The following is a 6,649-nucleotide window of genomic DNA, read 5'->3' on the forward strand; positions in this document are numbered from 1 at the left end:
GTTTGCATGCCTCCAGGTATAAAGTAGAGTTTCAAGGTTACCCCTCAATTTGCAGGAAAAACATTTGTTTAACCGGGAGAGGCCTACCTCTTTTAGGCTACCAAAGATTGTTTTATTAATCTTTCAAACAAAACATTTCTTCAACGATGTCTACCGAGATAGACAAAGGTGAGTGATAACGAGCGCCAAACACATAACTTTGACAAAAGAATCTTATTCTAGAATAACCCCTCTTCCAAGACGGACGGGGTACAGACTAGTCATATTCTCCCGCGGAAACCTACCATATACTCGAAGTTTTCCTGCCGAAGTAGACCAGGACGCATGCCCCCTGGGTTCCAGTCATATCCCTCCGAATTACTCGCGCTCATCGGGAGGACGGACCGTAGGTTGAGACATTTCTTGCGTGAAGATACCATTTAGGGACGGTATCTAACTATTTGCGATGCGTGATCCGGGAAATGAAAGCTGGTCCACGAGCTTGACCACTCTTCCTTCGTGCGGAAAACACATTACTCTAAAGAGTGAGGAGACGATGGCTCCCATGCAATATATATAGTCTCGTCCAAGGAGTAGGTTATAATCCAAGGGTCCTTGAACGACCATCACGTTCATTTGAACGGTCTTCCCTTTTAATGTGATAGGCACATTGGGGAGGATCCCTAAAGGTCGACTGGTTCCTTTATCAAAGCCTGTTAGATTTCTCATTTCAGGCAAAAGCGATGGCGAACCAAGTGCTTTCCAAGCAATAGAGGAAAGGATACTCACAGATGCCCCCTCATCAATGATGGTGCTAGCCATGACCATTCTGTATATTTGGACAATAATTCTGAATGGTATTCTTGCTGGCAAACGGGGTCTGCCTAGTTGGTTCCAGTCGAAGGAGACAACTAGGTTGCTTGGTGGTGGGACCGAGTAGACGGCCGGGAATCACTCTGACGAACTTCCTTCCTGCGATAAAGGAATGGGGGAATTTCCCCCGTGCTCGTCAGAGTCTGTGTTGATGAAGAGAATTTGGATGGTGTCATCTTTATCCTCTTCAGTGACTGTATCATTCGAAGATAAATCCTCTGAAGGCAAGACCGGGTCAACTGCCGCCTCGACCTTTTGAATTTCGTCGGGTATGGATTCAGCTGGTTCATCTTCATTGACCGGCGCTTCAGCTGACCACTTGAGTGGGTGAGCTGGATTTTCAACTAACGAAGGACTCGACAAGAGTTTTTATATCCAGGAGGAAGTCGTAACGGTGAAACCGGACGATCATCCAAAACTCTTTTCGCTTCGTCTAAGAAGGGACAACGGTGGATGGCATGATTGCCTTCGCACAGTCTACAGGGAGATCTAGCTCTCCCTTTTTGTCCAAGGACTTCACTTTCGTTAGTTTACGGTGTGCATTCAACATGGCTATGAGAGGTTGATGCCACCGGATTGTGCAAACGGGGAGACCAGTCCCTTAGTATCCGAGGGATGCAGGGACAATCTTTGTGAAAGTGGTCTCCCTTGCATATGACGCATGGCGATTTAGGCCTAGTCAGTGATGTGTGTGGATTTTCGTTAGACGACACTCGATTTCCCCCAACCGCTTTTGGCTCCTTCTTCTTCTTCTCTTTCTTCTTCTTTTCCTTCTTCTCCTTAGGGACTTGGTTTTTAGTTTTACCAGTTCCGTCAAGCGAAGAGGAAGGGAGAGAGGAAGAATTAGAGGAAGTAGAAGGCTGGTGGGTAACTCTGGACTGGTCTAACTGCTGATTCGACTGTTCAGGAATAGTGGTGTTCGGAACGACATTGGTTGAGAAGAGCCAGACTGGCAAGCCAATTGTCAGTCCTGGAAGCGACAATGTGGCCATATGGGGCGCACCAACATCTCCCCAAGAGGAGAAGGGACTAGGATTTCCACCAAGGGGAATTACTTGGTTGGTAGGCTCCATTTTCTCAACCTAAAGATCAACACAGGAAAAAGGGTATGAATATTCCGTTTAAAATAAATTTTAACGACGCTTGGACACAACTTGCTTTTTCAATTTTAAATAGTCGAGAAAAAGCAAAAGATGACTCTAGTCTCCTTCGATGTTTTAACGAGCCCGAAGTGACAAATGCTCGGATGGAATTTTTCCGTTATAGAGTCTGAAAAAGGCCAAAAGGAACTGCTATGGAGTTCTAGGTAGAGGGTGTGCCAAAACAATCGCAAAACCGCATAATACTTTTTAAGGTACGGGCGGTCAATCTTCCCGAATGCTGTGTTCAGTGCATTGCGATCAGTAGGGCGGCCGACACGGCTTCCTATGGATAAAGGTTTTATGCCTATAGGGGTCTCCCAATGTATAGTCGACGATACGTGGGAGCACAATCCGTACTGGCGCTTATCGTCTCTCAGGAGGAATCACCCAACCATCAGCGAGATCGACAGTCACCAGGTTTTACGACGCCGGAACACGTCTCTAGCCTAGACCTCTATGTTGTGCGTTAAGTTCCAATGCGTTGTTAAGTTCATTCAATTTATTTTAGGTTGATCTTTCTTAGAAGTTTGCCTTTTTGGATCACCACGAGATGTATGATACAATTCCTAAATGCAGTCTAAAGATGATAAGTAGGCATTTATCTCTTTTCAACAATGAAAATCCTAGCTACAAGGGGAAAAGAAAGACACAATCTTTTCTCAAAGAGCAAAGAGCACACTGTAAATTCACTTTTCCTAAATCAAAGCATGCAAACTATCAATATGCAAATGCACAAATGCATGTATTTGTTTTCACTTTCTTAATATTGATGCCTAAAAAGAAAGCTGATGTACAAAATTTGAATTCGATTTCAAGTGAAAACACAAACAAGTTTCTTTTTGAACTCAAAAAGACGATTACGACACTTTATGATTTTGACGTAAACACTTGTTTCGACACTAGAAATGCATAAATTAAAACCAAAAGACAAAATTAAAAGTGTAATCAACTGTGAGCAGCAAACAAACTCACTCCTAAGATCAAAACGACACTTACGACAGGTCTAGATCTAAGGGCGACAGTATGACTAGTTTACTTTTGTAATGGGAAACTGCAAATGATGTAACAAATACACAAAGAACAAATACAGTTTCTTTATACAACTGAGGCATAATTAAGGCAAAGAAAAGGGGTTTCAGATAGGTACACACACTGATAACAGGCTGCAAAAAACAGAGACAAAACTAAGCAAAAGGAAGCAGGGAACCACAGCTGCACAAGGAAAAGGCTGATCAGCGCACCCCCAGCACAGAGAAACTGAACTTCAGCGCAGGTAGCCCTCTCGGGACCTGCGTTGAAATGCAGAACCTCTTCACAGAGCCTGCGCTGAAGCAGAAACGAGAATTGTCTCTGGGTTCTGGGTCACGGTTTGGATTTTAATCTACAGTTTTTTGCCGGATAAAAGCTATCAATTAGGTACAATTAGGAGGATGATTTAAAGGAGGACTAAGATCTATCACAAAGGGCTATTAGAGCACTTGTGGATCAACTGTTCAGATCATAAAAACAGGCCCAGTGAATGGACTAGAGTAGCAGATCTCTACTTAGCATTTGTAAATGGCAAATGCAGTTCGATTCGGCACTCCTGAGTTTATGAGAAGAAAAACAATAGAAACACAAATAAACTAACAAGATACGTTCCCCAGCGGAGTCGCCAATTTTTTGTTGGGAAAAGTATCCATTCGGAATGCCCCTATCCCACTCTAAGGTGTGATAGTGCCTTAGCAACAAACGAGGAAAACTAATTGAGTATTCTTCTTTATGAAATGTAAATGAGGAGGAAGGATGTAACTAACCTGTGTCTTTCGCTAGTTTGTTGATCCAATCGCTCCTCTCTTCAATAGCTCCCAGCTCCCTGCTCCCTTACCGGCCCAGCTTCACCGAATTCTTGCAAGATCACAAGAGAGAGAAACTACACGAAGATATAGATATACATTCATAAAAAGCTCAAGATCAGATTAAGCTAAACATGCAAATATAACAAAACATCATTGATACACAGCATGTAGGAGAAACTCAAATAGTTTATTGATAGAATAAGAAAGTCCAAGAGGAGATACAACCAAGTGAGTTCCAATCCAGCATCTACCTCCTAGCAAAGGAATCCCTTCCTCTCCTCCAACAAAGCATAAATCACCCAATGTACTAATCTCAATCTCAAACCAACAACAATTCTCTGCAAAGTACAAAATTCCAGCCTCTGGATCTCTGGGATGAGGGATCCATATATAGATGTAAGCAGAGAGGATGAGTCAGCTTATGTTTTGACTTGTGGCTTCTCTCTATCAGTTCTTGCTTCCACTTGGAGGTTGAGAGCCTCTTACTCATCACTAGTCGAATTCATTGAGGCAAGTGTCACTGGAGAAGATTCTGGAAGCTTCCATGGTCTTTCCACCTCGTTGAATGAGCTTTCCATTTGTCATTTCCCGCTCAGCGCACCTAGGTAGTGTATCCAAGTGCGTTGCAATGCACCTAGCCAGTGCATTTGGGTGCTTTGCAACGCAGGCAGCTAGTAGAGCATCTGAATTGATCCTGAATTGACTGTTTCTGAGTGGTTTTTGGTGGAGAACTTCTGGGAGAAGCTGTCATTGGTTGACCTTGTTCCTTTAGGAGCTGTAACAACATCTTTAGGGACTTTGGATCCCTTGAATTATGGACATTTCATGCTCATAGCTGTAAGGCACAAAAATGTCTATAACACTTTGTAGCAGAACTTTGTGCATGGACTGGAGTCACATAAGGACGAGAATGTAATAGGCAAAGAAAACCACCTCTTTACTCCATATGAGCTGCCTACTTACATTACCGAAGAAGAAGAGTGTGCGGTGAGTTCAGCTGCACACCAAGACACGGATTTCATTCTAGCTAGTGACACTGTTCTAGAAGAAGAATCAGAGGAGTATCAAAGGGGGTATATGAATGCTCTATCCACACAGCAGTAGTGATACTCACTTAGAAACAAAGATGTGCCAACCAAACCAATTCAGAAAAAGAAGGAGGTTGAAACAGCAAAGAATGATTCATCAGCTACACAAAGAAAAGGAAAAGAGGCGGTTGGTCCGGAGAGAAGCAAATCAAAATTAGCAAAACAATCACAGTAGCAAGCTACATCAAAAGAAAAGAAAAGAAAGAGATCCCAGTCAAAGAGGTAGAAAAGACTCCCGCTTTTAGCTTAGAGAATGAGATTTATAAGTTAAAGGTATCCATCCCCTTGACTGAATTAATGAAGAACAACAGTTATAGAGGACAAATATCTAAGATGTTGAATTTGGACCCAATGTCCGACATGGTAAATGTAGAAGATGATCAGCCTGAAATGATTTTTTGACTAGCATCGAATGGTGAGTCTCCTGATAGCGATGTGCCACCCTTCTATATCAGTTTACGATTGCATGATTTTGTGTTACACAATGCCATGTTTGATTTCGGAGCATCTCACAATCTCATGCCCAAGTCTATCATGGATAAGCCTGGTCTGGACATCACCAGGCAATATCATGATCTCTATTCATTCGATTCAAGCAGAGTAAGATGTATAGGACTCATCAAAGACTTGGTTGCGAGTTTGGATCAGCTTCCCATGAAAAATGTTTTGATGGATGTGGTGGTAGCAGATATTCCTCCAAGGTTTGGCTTGCTTCTTTCTAGGTCTTGGGTAGCAAAATTGAAAGGGACACTACAGCTGGATTTCTCCTATGCAACAATCTCGGTGTTTGAACAAATGAGGAAGTTATATTAGGAACAAAAAATGAAATACATGATCACAAGCAAGGGAAACCTATAAATCATCCTATTAACTATGTACATACAGATTTAGAGTCTTTTGTTTTGTTTTCAGATAGTTTAAATGATATAAATAGTCAGATAGTAGAAGCAGATGACATTCCGGAAATAACAAAATATTTCAGAGAAATTTTGAAGAAAGAAGGACAAGAAAAGCAGGAAAATGTTGGGCAATCAGCTGAAAGTAATGGACAACAAGCAGACAAGGCACAACAAACAGATTTCCAGCACTTACAAGAGGAGGAAGAAGGCTTGTGGACCATAGATTTTGATGGAGCAGTAGGAAATGATGGCGCTGGACATGGAATTTGGGTATGCAGCCCTTTCTCTGCCCCAAACAAATTGCCTAGCAGCGTGAGGGTTTGCTCTTACAAGCTGGCCTTTGAGTGTTCAAACAATGAAGCTGAGTATGAAGCTCTGATTGCTAGCCTGAAGATTCTTAGAAAGATGAATGCAAAAAGGATTTTGGTATATGGCGACTCCAAATTGGTAATAAAGCAGGTCAAAGGTGAGTATCAAGCAAAACATCCTAGGATGCGGGCCTATCGTAATGCATTTTTAGACATCTTAAAGTTGTTTTCAGAATACACCTTGACATGTGTGCCTCGTATACAAAATAGTATTGCTGATGCTCTTGCCAAGGCAGCAAGCAGTTTGAAGATCCCCATGAACTCCAGCAATAAATTTGAAATCCATGTCAAGCATCGTCCAACCATTCCAGACAATCAGCGATATTGGCAAGTGTTTCAAGAGGATGAGGAGATTAAGGATTTTCTGCTAAACAAAGGCAAGTTCAAAGAAACCTCAATTGATGTAGAAAACGACGATGGCAAAGGAATGGTACAGATGAAGTGCAGATCAATGAAATAGAC

Source organism: Pinus tabuliformis, chromosome 6 (genome assembly GCF_031772625.1).
Source record: "Pinus tabuliformis cultivar Carrire ecotype Pingquan chromosome 6, CPIR1, whole genome shotgun sequence".
Taxonomy (NCBI): Eukaryota; Viridiplantae; Streptophyta; class Pinopsida; order Pinales; family Pinaceae; genus Pinus; species Pinus tabuliformis.